This window comes from Lycium ferocissimum, chromosome 10 (genome assembly GCF_029784015.1).
Source record: "Lycium ferocissimum isolate CSIRO_LF1 chromosome 10, AGI_CSIRO_Lferr_CH_V1, whole genome shotgun sequence".
Lineage (NCBI taxonomy): Eukaryota > Viridiplantae > Streptophyta > Magnoliopsida > Solanales > Solanaceae > Lycium > Lycium ferocissimum.
Genome location: NC_081351.1, coordinates 21,355,638 through 21,374,973, shown reverse-complemented (window position 1 = coordinate 21,374,973; position 19,336 = coordinate 21,355,638).

The window sequence follows — 19,336 nt, the reverse complement described above, 5'->3', positions numbered from 1 at the left end:
GAAGCTGAGGGTTACAATTTAGAAGTGACACCGGCGGGACATCTACTAGCGGAGAAAGCCCGAAGTTATCGAGTAAACTTTCAATGTGGATGCCGCTGGCATCATTTCGGCTATTGGCCATCTTAAAGACGCGAGGTGGTCGAGGCCGTTTGCTCCGATCCTGCCCAAATGGATCGGAATGTGGTATGCGAATACCATGGTACTCATGGCCATAGAACGGAGGATTGTCGGCAGCTGAGAGACGAAGTGGCCCAACTACTGAAAAACGAGCACTTACGTGAGTTTCTAAGCAACCGGGCTAAAGGGAATTACAGAAACAGAGATACAGATAAGCAAGTTGAGCCACAACATGTGATCAACATGATCATCGGTGGGCTAAAACTCCCCGGGGTCCGATGATGAAGAGGATAAAAGTCTCAATCACTCGAGAAAAAAGAACTCGGGACTACGTATTGGAGGGATCCATTTCCTTCAGTGATGAAGACCCAGAAGGCATCATGCAACCCCACAATAATGCATTGGTAATATCTATCCTTATTAATAAATCACAGGTTAAACGTATTTTGGTTGATCCAGGTAGTTCGGCAGATGGGACTATTAGATAAGATCGTGCTAGCAGTACGGGTCCTTAACGGATTCAATATGGCGTGCGAAACTAAAAAGGGAGAAATTACCCTACTAGTGAATACCGTCGAAACGGTTCAATAGACGAAGTTTTACGTCATTGAAGGAGAAATGAGGTACAATGCCTTGTTGGGTATACCGTGGGTACATGATATGAGGGTAGTGCCCTCGACGCTGCACCAAATGTTGAAATTCCTAACCCCGGAGGAGGTGAAGATGGTTCATGTGGAGCAACCGGCAGCAAGTGAAATGTTCGCGGTTGAACAAGGAGCTCCTGTACCAAAGGCACCATCGTTGCAAGATGTTGACAAGGTAGTAAAAGGCAAAGACGCTAAATAGCAACCACGGGTCTTGGACACAATTGGCACAAAGAGAGACGAAGGTTTGGCGAACTTCGAGGAAGAGGACTTCAGGGTTCCCAGATCGTTCGTGCTGCCGGATGATTCAGATGCAACCAAATCAACCGTGAAAGAATTAGAGCAAGTCGTATTGTTCATACATCTGCCAGACAAAAAGGTATACCTGGGCACGGGGTTAACCCCGGAGCTCATGCATAAATTAATTAAATTTCTTCAAGCTAACGCCGATTGTTTTGCATGGTCCTATTTAGACATGACAGGTATTCCACCGGATGTGACGACTCACAAACTAAGTATGGATCAAAACTTTCCCCCGGTGAAGCAGAAAATAAGATCGATGGCCGAAGTTAAGCATAAGTTTATCAATGAGGAGGTAACCAACCTTTTAAAAATAGGTTCCATTCGGGAGGTCAAGTACCCGAATTGGTTAGCTAACGTAGTAGTTGTGCCTAACAAAGGCAATAAATTCAGAATGTGTGTAGATTACAAAGATTTAAATAAAGCATGCCCGAAGGATTCATTTCCTTTACCTCACATTGATGGAATGATTGACGCAACAGAAGGGCATGAAATGTTAAGTTTTCTTGACACTTACTCCAGTTACAACCAGATTTGGATGGAAGCGGAGGACCAAGAGAAAATTTCTTTTGGAACCCGATATGGCACATATTGTTATAAGATAATGCCGTTCGGACTAAAAAATGCTGGAGCAACTTATCAACACCTAGTTAACCAGATGTTCGAAGAACAAATAGCGAAAACAATGGAAGTTTATATTGATGACATGCTAGTTAAGTCCCTGGAGATAGAGGACCATTTGAAGCATTTACAGGAAATCTTTGACATACTCCGCAGATATAACATGAAGCTGAATCCAGAAAAATGTACCTTCGGTGTAAGGCTTACCTTAGGCAAATCCCATATCGGTTTAGACGAATCCCACATCGGTTGGGGAGGAGAACGAAGAGTGCTTTATAAGTGCTCGGATGCCTCTTCTTTGTAGACGCATTTTAAAACCGTGAGGGGTAAAGGCTCCAAAGCGGATAATTTCTACATGCGGTGGCTTGAGGCATTGCGGTTGGTATCGGGCGGTGGTGGGGAAAACCTCAATGAGGACGCTGAGTCCCAAAGGGGGGGGGGGGGGGGGGGGGGGGGGGGGGGGGGGGGGTAAGTGTAAGGCTTGCCTTAGGCAAATCCCATATCGGTTTAGGCGAATCACACATCGGTTGGGGAGGAGAACAAAGAGTGCTCTATAAGTGCTTGGATACCTCTCCCTCGTAGACGCGTTTTAAAATCGTGAGGGGCGAAGGCTCCAAAGCGGACAATTTCTACATGCGGTGGCCCGGGCTATTACATTCGGGGTAGGCTCGAGCAAGCTCTTGGGCTTCATGGTGTTAAATCGAGCAATAAAAATCAACACGGACAAAATCAAAGCCATCGAAGATATCAAAATAGTTGATAATGTGAATGCGGTGCAAAGTTGATCGGGAGGATTGCAACTTTGAGCCGGTTTATCTCTCAATCTTCAAATAAAAGTCATCGCTTTTCACTACTGAAAAAGAAGAATGACTTCATATAGACACCGGAGTGCCAGCGAGCTTTAGAAGAACTGAAGCAATATTTGTCGAGCCCACCTTTGCTGCACACATCGAAGGCAGATGAACAACTGTTTTTGTGCCCGGCAGTGTCCGAAGTCATGGTAAGTGGTGTTTTGGTTCGAGAAGAAGAAGATACGCAATTCCCAATTTACCACGTTAGTAGAATGCAGAAACCCGACGCCTTATTTTCAAACTTAGAAAAATTAGCCCTAGCTTTGATAAACGCATCTAGAAAACTGAAGCCTTATTTTCAATGTCATGCTATATGCGTAGTAACCACATATCCTTTGAAAAATGTCATGCATAAGCCCGAATTGTCTAGTAGGTTGGCAAAATAGGCAGTAGAAATTAGTGATTATGACATAGAGTATAAACTCCGAATGACCATAAAGTCTCAAATTCTGGCAGACTTCGTGGTAGATTTTACACCCGCAATGGTTCCCGTGGTGGAAAAAGAACTATTACTAACCTCGGGGAAAATTTTGAGGGTCTAGACCTTATACACGGATGGTGCATCGAACGAGAAAGGGTCTGGATGCGGGAATTTTACTTAAGGCCCCCGCAGGCGATATTATTCGACAATCAATACGGACTTTAAAATTGACCAACAATGAAGCCGAGTATGACGCTATGATTGCAAGTTTAGAGCTGGCCCAAAACTTGGGAGCCGAAGTCATAGAAGCAAAGTGTGACTCGCTTCTGGTCATGAATCAAATTAATGGCGTCTTCAAGGCAAAAGATGAGAGGATGCAGAGGTATCTAGACAAAATCCAAGTGCTATTACATCGATTTAAGGAATGGACCCTGCAGCATATGCCAAGAGAACAATATAACGAGGCAGATGCGTTGGCCAATTTGGGTTTGTTGGTAGGAACAGAAGAATTCAACTCCGGGACAGTCGTTCAATTGATGAACTCCGCTATAGAAAACGGTCATGCTGAAGTAAATACAACGAGTCTGACTTGGGATTGGCGTAATAAAATTGCCTACGTATCCTAAGGAGTCCAGAGCTCTTCGGACCAAAGCGGCAAGATATTGCTTGATTGATGGTCAATTATATCGTCGGTCTTTCTACGACCCTTTGGCTAGATATTTGGTGCTAAGATAAACGCACTATGTGATGTGAGAAGTCCATGAGGGGACTTGCGAAAATCATTTGGGGGCAGAATCATTAGTCCGAATGTTGATCAGGGCCGGATACTACTAGAATCAAATTGAAGTAGACGCAAAGAATTTTGTCCGGAAGTGTGACGAATGTCAAAGGCATGGGCCGATGATACAATAACCGAGAGAATTAATGCTCCTGGTCCTATCTCCATGGCCATTCATGAATAGGGGAATGAATATTGTCGGGCCCTTGCCTTGGGCCCCTGGTAAGACATGATTCATTTTATTTATGACTGACTATTTTTCTAAGTGGGTTGAAGCGCAGGCCTTCGAAAAATTTAGAAAAAAGAGGTCATCAGCTTCATTTGGGATCACATTATCTGTAGGTTCGGTATTCCCACCGAGATAACGTGTGACAACGGCCGATAGTTTATTGTGATAAGATCAATAACTTCCTCAAAGGTTTGAAGATCAAGAAAATCTTGCCAACCCCGTATCACCCGAGTGCGAATGGACAAGCGAAGTCAACAAACAAAATCATAATTCAGAACCCAAGGAAGCGGTTGCAGGAATCAAAGAGCAACTGGAAGGAAATTTTGCCAGGGATACTGCGGCTTATAGAAAGACTTCAAGGTCGAGCACTAGGGAAATGCTTTTTTCCCTAGTTTATGAAGCAAAGGCTTTAATTCTTGTGGAGGTCGGTGAGCCGAGCTTAAGATTTCAGTACGCGACGGATGAATTAAATGACGAAACCATGGCTATGAAGCTTGATTTGACGGATGAGCTTCGCGAAACTGCGTTGGTCTGTTTGGCAGCACAGAAGCAACGGATAGGAAGATATTACAATCGAATAATGAATCTTCAATACTTTCAAGTTGGGGAGTTAGTTCTACATAAAGTTACACTTCACACCAAAAATTCCAATGATGGGAAGTTGGGTTTGAATTGGGAAGGGTCTTACAGAGTAACCGGAATAACCGGTAAAGGTTCCTATCAATTAGAATCTGAAGATGGTTATCAGCTGCACACGAATTGGAACGTAACACACTTGAAAAGATACTATTGCTAAGGTACGGACTGCTAACCCTTTGTGAATTTCTTCTAAGTTATTTTAGTCAATGGACCCTCGCAGGTATGGATCAGACCAACAGTCGAAGATTAGAATTAGGTCTAAAAACACGTGTTGCGCTCTTTTTTCCTTAACTCGATTTTGTCTCGAAATGGGTCTTCCAGCAAGGTTTTTAATGAGGTAACAAAATACAACGTGTTACTTACATATTAAAGGCTGGCTAAGTGATGGGGTAAGACTGCCCAGCATCGACTATTCATGTTTGACTCCTCATACTTCAGACACAAATACGAGAGGACTATCATACCCTCGACTAGTTTGAGCCAGCTCAACAAGGCTTCGTTAAAATTCGAAGTAGCTTAAGGGCTAAATAAATTTTGACATTTTCTGCTCTAGGATCTGTTGTAAGGGCCAAACGATCAAAACGAATCGTGCCCGGATAGTTTATTTGCTATCGCGAAAAAGCCCAAAGGAGTCTTACATCAATCGCTTGTACGAAACATATTGAAATAAGAAGATTACTTCGGATGAAATTCGTGTCAATTATACTCTTGCATGAATATTTACTTAAACATCCTCGAACGTCTAACCTTTGGAGCTCAAGGGCAACCCTCAACTGGGGACTGTCATCACGAAATAGACAAAACAAAACGAAGGCGCTAAAGTCATAATAAACTAAGCCTACATTGCAAAAGACAATAGTTTGAGAAGGGTCGGAAGTAATTAAAGCTTTGGCCCATATGCCTGAAGAGATTTGGAGACGTTCGAGTTCATAAGCATAAGGTCCTTACATGTCTTCAAAAGATAATCACCGGCAAGAAAAGGCGCGGTCTAAAACGAACCTAGGACACTCAAGTTCTTTAAATTGGTTTGAGAATTCATTAAGACGAAAACTATTTTAAGATCGTCACAGTCATGTTCAGGTTATATTCGGATAAAATAAAAGGCCAATGTTATCCGACTCAAAGTCCGCTCGTTTAATTCTAAGCATTAGAAGTAGGAAGAAAGTAACAATAGAATGAAGTCAAAATAAAGCTTTCATATATAGAAAAGGCCGAAGGTGATCTTAATAAAGTTACACAAAAAGAAAAAGGGATTTCTAAAAAGCCTATCTAGTCCTTCGGAGAGGAATCAGAACCTTCGGAGACAGAACCCACGGGATCATCCTCCTAGCTATCTCTAATAAACTCCTTAAGCGCACCGTCCTCAATTGACCTCGCCTCTTCTATTTTGGCAGCAATATCATCAAGGACACCCTGAGCTTCTTTCATAGTAAGCCTCTGAGAATTCCATTTTACATACTGGACCTTTAGCACGGATAGGGCTGTAGCCACATCGACATCAGCACGGGCTTGATCCCGTTCGGCCAAGGCTTGTTGAAGCTGAGCCGTCAATTCGGAGTTGCTTTGGCTCAGGGTCTCGAGGGCATTAGTAGAAGTTTCAAGCTCAACTCTGAGCAACTCGTTGGCCTTGGCCCGACTTTCTGCTTTCTCTTGAGCCACCCTTAGAATTTCTTGCTCACAAGCCCTTTCAACTTCAACTCGGGCAAGTCTTTTCCCGGTGTTAGTGGCCTCGGACTTGAGAGACTCAATCTTTTGCCTCAGCCCGACAATTATGGCTTCTTACTCTTAGATCTGCTTAGCCGAGGCGGTGTCTTCTTGAAAAAGCTGAGCATGGTCTGCCTCAAGGACTTGATTCTTCTCGGTAAGAAGCTTAAGGTCTTTCTTTGCTTGGAGGCTTTCTTTTTTGGCCTCTTCGAGCTTGGCGCTGAGGACTATGGGATCCCCGTTCTGCTGCAACTGTTCTTTTTTCTCCGACATGAGAAGCTTGAACTTGTCAGTTTCTCGACTTTGGGCATCCAACTGGCCCCGCAGATCGTCCATATCCCGCATGGCTCGAACGAAACCCTCATTGTCAAGCATGATAGACTGCAAAAGAAAAGTGAAAAATCAGCAGGCAATGAGAGTTACACGAAACAATTGAATTTTTTTCAGAAGGATGGAATGTTTACCCGGTTGGTACGCATGCATGCTCTCGTTAAGGAGACACTTCCAGGAGATTCGCCCCATCTTCTCCTTATACCGATTCCGACACGAGGGGGCGGAGAAAACTAGCCACCCTAACAGGCCGGAACAAAAAGCTAGTATCCTCAAAGACGGTGATGGTAGCCAACCTCGTCTTGGTTGGATCAACGTTGGGAGCAGGAAAGACTTCCACAAGCTTCGACCTGGAACCGTCATGGTTTCTCTCGGGGGACCCGGAAGGCGTCCTCGACCTTTGAGGAATGACAAGGTGGCTAAATTTGGAGTCCTCCGCTATCACAGCGAGCGTAGCTGCAGCCCCTTGTTCGGGGAACATCCTTCGAAATTTGCCTGCTCAAAGGAACATGCAGGTGAGGGGGTAGTTCAGTTCGCCTGGCCCTTTTGGCTAGGGGTTCCTTTTCTGAAGATTAATCATCCTCAATGATAACAGTCTCCGTCTCGGGAATAACGACCCTTAACGGTGCAGGTTATTGAGAAGTTCGGCGATGGGAACTGCAGGGCCCTTATCGATATTAGCAGCAGAAGGTTAGTCGAACCGGCCATGATTCTCTCCTCCAAAACATCACCAGGAGAGGGTTCCACCAAGGTGGCAGCAGTAGTGGCGGCACCGGTCCTGACTTTATCAAGCACGATATCATTATCTGGGAAGTTTTTCAGACCTCGGACTTGTGAGGGACCGCCTTTGGCACTGAAGACAACTTCAGGGGCCTGGTGGACTTAGAAACGCTCTTTTTCTTCTTTGCCACTTCAGCAATGACCTGCGCTGAGTCCGGCGGATCAAATGCCGAACCTGACATGGCAGGAGCAGTTGATGGTTCTGGCCTCGAGATTGATGAGCCCTTCGGCAAACCTGAAAAGGGTAATGTCGAGTTAGAAGATAAAGAGAACGAAGGAAAAACACAAATCGAGAAGGGGAAACGGCATAAACCATGATTCTTCACCATCCATCTCTTGTCGGATAGCTCTTTCTAGGTACGCAACTGATGGGGATATTGACTTATGATGCTCTCGATCCAGTCGAGGAAATGTTCTATCTCATTCGAAATCCATCCAACGGCTGAAATAAAAAAAAGTTAGACGTGGATTCAAAAGCATACGAAGAAGGTAAAAGGGTTCTACGATACTTAAGTTTATCGTTCCATCGCTCGGGGAATGGCATGTACCCCTCTGGGACAATCTCCTCGGTTTTGACCGCAACAAAGTGCCCCAACCAACCTCGATCTCTGTTCTCGTCAACGTTGGCAATAATAGGGTATTTTCCCCTTGTTTGAGCTTTACAACCCCCCGTCGGAAGATCCACGGGCTATAAAGCCGGATCAAATGGTGCAGGGTGAAGGGCACTTTGACGTTATCCATCAAATAGCGGAGGCAGGTTAAAGTGCGCAGACAGACGGACCAATTTGTGCAAGACATAAATTGTACGTCTTGCACATGCAAGAATAACCTCGTCAATCGAAGGGTCGAGGTTGAACGTGAAGGGATAGGTATACACTCTTAGTACCCTTCCTTGAAATCGGTGATATTCGCACCTTCACCCATAACAACGATCTCAGAAGGCCGGGTTGTCCAGCCGGAGTGCTTGCGAACTCGGGCGATGTACTTTTCTTTGATCGAAGAAGGATATCGTCGGACATCGTAGCCTCTGTCGGACTTATTCGCCGACTTCTTTGGGGGTGCCTCGACCACAAACTCAGTGTTGAAATAAAAGTTCAAAGGCAGAATGTCGTGAGCCCAGGGTTCATAATATTCGAATTGGTCACTAGTAGGGGTGGAGCCAAGTGGACGAATCCCCTTTGGCAAAAATTACACTATGTATATGAGGTCAAAATTAGTTTTTATGTATATATAGTACATATTAAATCCCCTTGATTTCTTCGTGTGCTTACTTTTTTATATTCTGAACCCCCTTAGTGAAAATTCTGGCTTCGCCACTAGTCGCTAGGCTCGGGGTTGCCGTCAGACGTCGAAGAACGAGAAACGGTCGGTGAAGCGTTCCTAGATGATGATAGTTGCCATTTTTGTTAAATTTTTGAAGATTTGAAGATCTGGATAAAGATATAAAGATTTGGTTGAAGGTTTGAAGGTTGTTGCAATCGACGGATGAAGATTTAAAGGAGGCAAGAACACACTTGGAAGATTCACAGAAGAACGAGGAGTAAATAATCAAATAGTAAATAGTAAAAAGTGAAGGGAAATGACTTTTATAGAGGGATAGTAATTATGGTGAAAATGCATCAATCAGAGAACCGAAGGGACATCCAATCAGGAAGTTACACGTGTCCTAAGTCAGACGGACGTGATGTGAAAAGACGTTTGTTTTTCCGCCTATTTGAAACTTACAAGAGAAGATACCAAGGTTATCATTCCACTTCCCATCACTCCGATAGATTTTGATCCGGGAAGTGTGGGGACTATCTGTATACGATAAAAACTGCTATGATGAAATTGAGTCAGTCCTGCTAAAGATCGGGGTAAATTGGGAACATGGATGTCTAATTGGGACATTGGTCCGAGTTCGATGACACGGAGACATGAGGTCCGAGATGAGGTCAGTCCGGAGAGCCGAGATGATGCCAGTTAGCCTCACACGAGAAATCCGTGACAGGTCGGATATGCTGCCACCAAATTCACCGTCCATTGTGCTACAGCCAAGGAGATGCTAGTTAGTGTTATAACGAGGAATTCGCGACGGGCCAAATTTCTCTCTACGAATCCTTCCGTTCGGTACGTTCGGACCGTTGGTGCCGCCAGCTGCAGTATATATAAATAGATTTTTACCTTATTTAGGGGAAGCATTAGGGTTTTGCCTTTGTAATATAAATAGGGGTAGCGCCTCATTAGTTAGAGAGGATTCTACTTTTTTGGTAAAAAAATTCTGTAACATTCGTTATTCTAAGTGAAAGCTATATACTTGTTCATTCCGGTTAAGAGGCAAGAGAGCTTCGCATTGGGCAATCCACAGTGGAAGATAACAATTCACAGGCTGTTTCAATTCTTATTCTTTAGTTGCAATTGATTGTTATTTCATATATCATCACGTTAACAACAAATTAAACCACGTATCCTTTAAACCGCGTACAAATTTAATTTTTATCTTTTTAGGGGTAAACATTATGCATTGACGATTTTCTTATTTTAGCAAACCATCTAGAATCAGTTACTGGTATGATCACACTAGTTTGAGATTGTCAAGCCAAATTTTAAATAAAAATATTTGAAGTTTGAGATTGGACTTAAGATAAAAATATTTGAAGTTTACTTGTACAAGTTAGATTTGCTAAAGCCTAACTTCAGATGTCTGAAGTTCATTCCACTGAACTTATTAATTTTTACGCACGATGGTTATAACTTAAATGGCGGTCTCAAACTTGGCTATTTGTGCACTTGTCCCAACATTTCATAACAAGAGAGAGGTTGATTTTAAAAATCAGATAAAACCAAACTCATCCAATTCCTTTGTATCCAATTTTCATCACCTTATTGTTGAAGGAATTGAGGTTTTTATTTTTTATTTTGAATACCACAAAGCAAAACTTAGTGGGTAATATTTTATTAGAATAATAAATAAATAAGAGGTTTAACGAAGGAAAAAGCAAACAAAGAATAAAAAAAGTAAAATAAACAAAAGCAGATATCCAACGTTGTTTCCTAAATCACTCTATGCCGACCGCCACCACTAGTTTCTGTCTGACTTTACTGCATCCAGCCTTTACCGAAAATCGAGATCATAGGAGGTACCACTGGTTTGAAGGAGCTGCACGAGACGAGATTGGGCGGAGCTGAACTCAAAGGTAAGATTCATTTTTTTGGTACAGTTTCACTTTTATTGCACCTAATACCTCTCACCTAATGCAGTAAGGATCCATGGAGTAAACAACTCAGAAGAAACGAATCCTTGCCCATCGACGTTACCTAGCTTAGATCTGTTCGTGCCAGCTAGTGGTGAGGATTCTAGTAGGAAAATGAAGAAATCGACTTCAGTACTTGTACCCCAATTAGCTATCTGAAAGTAAAATTATGGGTAATTTCTTGTAGATCTATATGTGCTTAGTGTTCAGCTCATACAAATATATGTTAATTTCTGAATGTTGTAGCTGATGATTACAGATGGTAGAGTAATTTTGTAGCTCTCATATTAATACAACTTCAATGGAATGAGCCCTGGCTAATACCACCATTGAAGCCATATCAATATTTGAGTTGCATAATCACTTGTGAACTTCCTTGATGCTGTTTATTCTTTGCTGGCTTTATTATGAGATTGGGTGTATGATGTTTATCCATGTTACATAATTTCCTTCCTGCACTAGGCATTTCAGAAAAACTATTGAATCTTGATGTACTTGCAAAATCAAAAGCTAGGTTAGTTAAATAATCCGCCACAGTATTTCCCTCCATAAGAACATAGTGCACTGTCACATTATAATTTTGCTTTAAAGCTCTTATTCTGTCCACCATTGAAGCAATACACCATGGTGCCTCCCAATTTCCCTCCACCACATTTTTCATCAGCATTGAATATGTTTCCAACAGCAAGGGTTGAATATTTTTGTTGACACAGAAAGATAAACCTTCCATCATTGCCCTTGCTTCAGTCACTACATATATGGTTTCCTCTATCTCCTGGCATTGTGCAAACACTAACTCCCCTCTCCAATTTCTCACATAGAATCCATAAGAACTAGGTCTAGGATTCCCTCTAGATGCTCTATCAGTGTTGCTCTTTCATGACGATGAGTTGCCACCTGAAGGTTTGGGGCACAACAAGGCATTGAACATCACAGTCAAATGCAGAGATAAGTTCATTTCTAAGGTGCTTATTGATGGGGGTTTAGTTGTTAACATATGTCCTATCGTTACTCTCCGAGCTTTAGGAATTGATATCGGAAAACTTCGTGATAGTCACGTGAGGGTCAAAGGTTTTGATGGAGCTCAAAGGGGTGTCGTAGGGGAAATTGACTTGATATTGGAGATTGGACCCGTGGAGTTTACGGTCGAATTTAAGGTGATGGACATATTCGCTAGCTACAACTTGCTGGTAGGAAGGCCCTGGATCCATATGGCTGGTGCGGTCCTACTTCTACCTTGCACCAAGATTTGAAATTTGTATGCGGAATCATCAGAGAGAGTTGTGATCCATGGAGAGGGCAACAATTCGATTTATCCAGAAAATTCAATTCACGTTATTGAAAGTGTAGAAAGGCTAAATGGATCTATTTTCCATATTAAGGAAATCATGTGTACTACTCGGTGAAAGGGTAAAGTTGCCACGTGTGCTTATGATGGTGGCTTGGGAAATGTTGAAGAATAGTTTTAAGCACAGGTCGGGGCCTTGGAGTGAACTTGGATGGAATAGTAGAACCAATTCAATTACCCGGTCAGAAGGATACTTTTGGTCTTGGATACGAGCCCACTCTTGAAGAAATTTCACTAGCTAGTCTCAGAAGGAAAGGTGATATGCCCTTGCCAAAGCCTGGTCCCGCTCTTTGAATCGGTCATTTTCAAAGCGTACGTCACCCAGTACCGGAGAAGCTGCCGAAGATAACCTCGTGGAAGGTCTCAAGAATCTATTCATTGGCGAGGAAGAAGGCCCGAATGCAATGTGATTACGGACGATTGCCCGAAACTCCAACTATGCGGATGCGAGCCTGGAGATGCTTTAAACAATTGGACTTGTACCCCACCCTCGGTTCTCCGGGAGTCTTGGTAGACGATTTGTATTAGTATTTGATGAAACAACGCGATTCAAATTTGAGGCCTGAATCGTGTTTATACTTTTGTTATGTTTTGCCTCCACCTTTTGAAAGCTTAAATGCCAAATCCAAACTATATTTTTCTATTTTAATTTCGTCTTCATTTAATTAATTTCTCTGTTCTGTTTCAGCATTCAAACTAGTAAATCTGCCGATACTGTGAATTTGACACGTAATGAAACAAGCGAACCAATCCTAAGTGCCGAACAAGAATCTGAAGAATATGAAGAGGACCTGCAACCTGAAGACTTAACTAAAGATTTTGAACATTTTGAGAATAAGCCAAAGCCAAATTTGGATGAAACGGAGACTATAAACTTGGGAGACTCAGAAACAGTGAGGGAAACAAGAATTAGTGTCCATTTAACTCCGTCACAAAGGGAAGAATTGATCAACCTTTTGAGACAATATATAGACGTGTTCGCATGGTCTTATGATGATATGCCGGGTCTAAGCACAGACATTGTTTCGCATAAGTTGCCTATTGATCCATCTTGTCCTCCGGTGAAACAAAAGAAAAGAAATATTAAACCGGATTTGAGTTTAAAAGTCAAGGAAGAAGTCTCCAAGCAATTTGATGCAAAGGTTATTCGAGCTGCAAGGTATCCCACTTGGCTAGCCAATATCGTGCCGTCTTAGAAAGAAGGATGGAAAAGTTAGGGTATGCGTGGATTATCGGGATCTCAACAAGGCCAGCCCGAAAGATGACTTTCCACTCCCAAACATTCACATACTCATTGATAACTGTGCGAAGCATGAGTTGCAGTCATTCGTGGATTGCTTCGCAGGATACCACCAAATTCTGATGGATGAAGAGGATGCTGAGAAAACGGCATTCATTACGCCTTGGGGAGTATACTATTATCGAGTGATGCCTTTCGGACTCAAGAATGTGGGTTCCACCTATATGAGAGCCATGACTACTATTTTTCATGACATGATCCACAAGGAGATTGAAGTCTATGTGGATGATATCATCATCAAGTCACGAAAGAGTTCAGATCACCTGACGGATTTGAAGAAGTTCTTTGACAGGTTGAGGAGATATAATTTGAAATTAAATCCTACCAAGTGTGCATTTGGTGTTCCTGCTGGGAAGCTGTTAGGTTTTATTGTGAGCAGGAGAGGCATAGAATTGGATCCTTCAAAGATAAAGGCTATTCAAGAGTTGCCTGCCCCAAAGAGTCGAAAGGACGTGATGAGTTTCCTCGGTCGACTCAACTACATTAGCCGGTTCATAGCACAATCGACAGTAATATGTGAGCCGATAATCAAGCTATTGAGGAAAGATGCTGCTACCAAATGGACGGAAGATTGCCAACGAGCTTTTGATAAAATCAAGGAGTATTTGTCTAATCCGCCTGTTTTGGTGCCTCCGGAAGCTGGAAGACCTTTGTTATTATATTTGTCGTATGTCGGCAAATGCATTTGGATGCGTCTTTGGGACAACATGATGAAACGAGAAAGAAGGAGCAAGCAATATACTATTTGAGCAAGAAGTTCACGCCTTATAAGGCCCGTTATACTTTGTTGGAACGCACCTGTTCTTTGACTTGGGTTACACAAAAGTTGAGACATTACCTGTCTGCATATACTACTTATCTCATCTCAAGGATGGATCCACTCAAGTATATCTTTCAGAAGCCCATGCCTACTGGGAAGTTGGCCAAATGGCAAATTTTGCTAAGTGAGTTCGATATTGTATATGTCACCCAAAAGGCTATCAAAGGGCGAGGCAATAGCGGATCATCTTCTTTGAACATCCCGTAGATGAAGAATACATGCCTCTTAAAACTTATTTCCCCGATGAAGAGGTGTTGTTTGTCGGAGAAGATATCTCAGAGGAATATCCAGGGTGGAGAATGTTCTTTGATGGGGCTGCAAACTCCAAAGGAGTTGGCATTGGAGCAGTCTTAGTTTCGGAGTCAGGCCAGCATTATCCAATTTCAGCAAAGCTCAGGTTTCCGTGCACCAACAATATGGCGGAATATGAGGCTTGTATTCTTGGACTCAGAATGGTAGTTGATATGAACATACAAGAATTATTGGTTATAGGTGATTCTGACTTATTGGTTCATCAAGTACAAGGCGAGTGGACCACTAAGAACGTGAAGATACTTCCGTACCTGCATTGTGTGAAAGATTTGTGTAAGAGATTCATCAAGGTGGAATTCAAACATGTCCCGAGGGCTCAAAATGAGTTCGCTGATGCTTTGGCAACCTTGTCCTCTATGATTCAGCATCCGGACAAGAATTACATAGATCATATCAAGGTGAATGTGCAAGATCAGCAAGCCTATTGTTTCCATGTAGATGAAGAACACGATGGAGAACCTTGGTACTATGACATTAAGAAGTATCTCAAGGCGGAGACTATCCGAAAGGCATAACCGGTGTTCAGAAGAGAACACTTCGAAGATTAGCAAACCACTTTTTCCTAAATGGAGAAATCCTTTATAGGAGGACTCCAGATTTAGGATTGCTAAGGTGTGTTGATGCCAAAGAAGCGGTCAAGTTGATTGAAGAAGTGCATGGCGGTACATGTGGACCTCACATGAATGGTTTTACTTTGGCTAAGAAAATTCTACGAGCAGGCTATTTCTGGATGACTATGGAGTCAGATTGCATTCGCTTTGTGCAAAAGTGTCATCGATGTCAGATTCATGGCGATTTGATTCGAATCCCGCCAAATGAGTTAAATGTGACAAGTTCTCCATGGCCTTTCGCAGCCTGGGGCATGGATGTCATTGGTCCTATCGAGCCAGCAGCATCAAATGGGCATAGGTTCATTCTGGTAGCCATCGATTACTTTACGAAGTGGGTAGAAGCGTCTTCGCACAAGTCAGTGACGAAGAAAGTGGTGGCGGATTTTGTTCGCAACAACATCATTTGTCGATTCGGAATCCCGGAGTCAATTATAACAGATAACGGAGCTAACCTTAATAGTGATCTGATGCAGGAGATTTGCGAAACATTTAAGATTACTCATCGCAATTCCACTCCTTATCGACCTCAAATGAATGGAGCAGTCGAAGCAGCCAACAAAAACATCAAGAGAATATTGCGGAAGATGATTGATAATTACAGGCATTGGCACGAGAAATTGCCATTGGCCCTTCTCGGTTATCGCACCACCGTAAGGACTTCAACTGGGGCAACGCCTTATCTTTTGGTCTACGGGACAGAGGCTGTGTTGCCCGCGGAGGTAGAAATACCATCTTTGAGAATTATCCAAGAAGCTGAGTTGAGTGATGCTAAGTGGATACAGAATCGATATGAACAATTAATGCTCATCGATGAAAAGAGGATGAATGCAGTTTGTCACGGGCAACTTTATCAGAATAGAATGGCCAAAGCTTTCAATAAGAAGGTAAGACCAAGGCAGTTCAAACCGGGGCAGTTGGTATTGAAGCGCATATTCCCACACCAAAATGAAGCCAAGGAAAATTTGCACCCAATTGGCAAGGACCTTATATGGTTCATCGGGTATTAACTGGAGGAGCACTGATTTTAGCAGAAATGGATGGCGAAGTGTGGCCGAAAGCTATCAACGCAGATGCCGTCAAAAGATACTATGTCTAGGAGCTTTTCATTTATTTTTATATGTAATGTTTTGTAATGTCTTTCTATGTAATGAAACTACATTTCCTCGGCAGGATACGTAGAAAACCCATATCGGGTTTGGTCTCTTTAAGATAGAAATGTCTAAAATTCCCATTTGCTAAGATAGGTGGGATACGTAATATTCGTCACATTGTTAGAAAATTTTAATTTTATTTTGACTTGTATGTCTTGAACTACGCTTGGCCTGATTCCCTTGGCGGGATACGTAGGCGGCCTACATAGGCTTCGGTCACATTGTTAGAAAATTTTAATTTTATTTTGACTTGTATGTTTTGAACTACGCTTGGCCTGATTCCCTTGGCGGGATACGTAGGCAGCCTACATAAGGCTCGGTCTCGTCATTTTAAAGGCTCAATATCCTCTATGCCGAAAGCGGGACAATTTTTAAGGGCATCATTGCAATATCCTTCTACACATCGACAGACATGTCGCAAGAGATATGGTCAATTGAATCGTCGGACAGAAAGAAAGACTTTGGAGAAAGGACGTTCGCTTTGTTTCATAACGTGTCACGGTTCAAAGTTCGGCGAAATTATTTATCACTATATACATATTTACCATAAATTTATGCATATTTCCTTTTATAATAATATGATTTTCTTTATCAAATGGTTTTATTAGTTGGCCAAGACTTAGAAATAGGCGGAGGTTACAAGTCCATACAAAGTTGGAAGCACGAAGCATCAAGGGCTGGATCTTCAAAGTCAACACGAGTCAACCTCCCCCCCCCCCCCCCCCCCCCCCCCCCAAAACTTACAAATTTTTCTTTGAGCGCAGGTTCTCAAAAATGCGGAAGTTGGAAATCTATAATGTTTATAGCCTTGCAAGGACTATGCATCGAACGGTTTGAGTTTTCTTATAACATTTAGGAGGAATTATGCCCCTCAATTGCTAACAACTCTCGAATTTTTACGATAAATTAATGCTTAAGTTTTACCAAGATTTTCAAATGTATCGATGCACAAATATTTCCTATCGTTCTCCAATGCCTCGCATAAATGCTTTCAAATGCCTCGCAAAATGTTTTCGAATACCTGCATATGCATGCTTTCAAATGCTTTCAAACGCACCGCATATGCACCGCAATTGCATTGCTCGCACGCACCGCACGTGCTTTCATTTGCTCCTCACAAATGCTTTTATCATTGCCCGCAAACGCACCGCACGTGCATTGCATTCAAATGCCCTACAAAGCTTCAAATTGCTCGCACAACGCACCGCACAAATGTATCAAATGCATTCAAGTGCCACTTGCAAATGCTTGCATGCTTGCAAGAAACGCACCCGCATTGCATAAACATTTTAAATTATTTCAAAATGCTTTCAAACGCACATGCACCGCACAAATGCTTTAAAATTCAAATGCGCTTACACCATGCATCGGCTTGAAAACCTCATTTTCATCAATCATTGGGCTTTAAATAGCCCATCCGGTTTAAGGCCTCATTAATCATCGCCAATAGGTATCATTCTCATGAATCATTGGCCTAAAACCTCATTTGCATCAGCCTCAGCAAGGCTAACATTTTAATCATTGCAGCTCTTTCGCGGATTTATTTTACATCGCTTTACTTTTGATGTTTATTTTACTGACTATTTTATCTAGTTTAAGTTTCGCAGGAGCTTTAGCGCAACGTGGAACTTTTTCTTCGGCAGCGAACTGGGGCAATTCGTTGGGAAGGATAATCAGACTTCCCGACAAGGGTCAAAGATCTACCTCGAACACTCGCCCCCAACTCCAAATATCCGCTTGCATTCCAGCGCATTCATTTTCAGAATTCTCGAGTTCTGTCATAAAACCCAGTGTCATCGTAATTCGACACCGGGACAATTTTGCAAAATTCGTGCCAATCGGGATTTGTTATTCATAGGTGTCGTAGTTATCCTAGAACTACACACGGCCTGATTCTCGTGCAGCCCGAGATATGTAGGCAACTCGGAGGCCGGAGTTCGGCCATAATCCTTTCAAATCTTTCTTACCCTTTGTCCTCCAAAATCCTTTAGCCGGGACAAAATAGGCTACTGAGTCAACGTCTTTGCCCGAAAATTCTTTCATCATTACCGGGCAAAGAGGGACAAGTTGTTGACACCCAATTTTGTCCCGTCTTCCCCAAAATATCTATTTACGCTTCTGATATTTTGGCAACTTTAAAATAATTATTTTTATTTTACTATAATTATTAGTTTTTATTAATACCGACATTTCATTATTCTATTGCAGTCACAATTGTTATTATCTTTTATTGTATTACCGTTACTACTACTACTATTATTATTATTATTATTATTATTATTATTATTATTATTATTATTATTATTATTATTATTATTGTTTGTTATTATTGTGACCAGTATTATTATAATTCGCATTTCAGCATTTTTTACCAGCTTATGCACACACATCGCATTTATTTTCGCGCAATCAAATAATAGCGTTTTATTCTTGTTGAACTTTTAAAATATCATCACACGGTTATTATGGTGTTTTATAATCTTATTTTATCCGGGGATTGATAATTACATATGTTTTATATAAGTAATATTTTAACACACGTTAGCATATAATTAATTAAAATGGGTCTTTTATTTAAATTCAGGAGCTAAGTTGTTCAGCCCATATTTTAATTCATCTAACCTAAATCCGGACCCAATCAACCCATACTATTTTGGACCAGCCCATAAGAAATAAAAAAATTGGTCCACACCCTTTACCTGTCCGACCCGCCCCGGCCCATTTTCGTTCCTTAATGAAACGGGTAGGTTTTCCCTCTCTCTGTTTCCTCTCAACGCCGCACCACCCCTCTCTCTCTCTCTCTTCCCCCCGCTCCTCTCTCTTAATGAATAAATTTTCTTCGGTTCGAGAGGTCTTGGGAGTTTGGATGTTTGTTCTTTTTCTCTGGCTCTCTGCGTTCAATCTGAAGCATTTTAATGGGTTTCGTCCTTTTGTGAAGGTAAATCGGTCCTTTATCAGTTTATTGGTCGATTTTCTCGGGTACAACTTTTATGAACATTGTCGTCTTCTTCGGGTATTACGCCATTGTGTGAGAAAAAAAAAAAAAAACGTTTGATTTCAAAAGGGTCAACTTAAATCCCGCCCAATTTTTTATTTTTGAACCCCCACCTAGCTATCTCCTATAAATGGTGGCTTATGAACCGATTC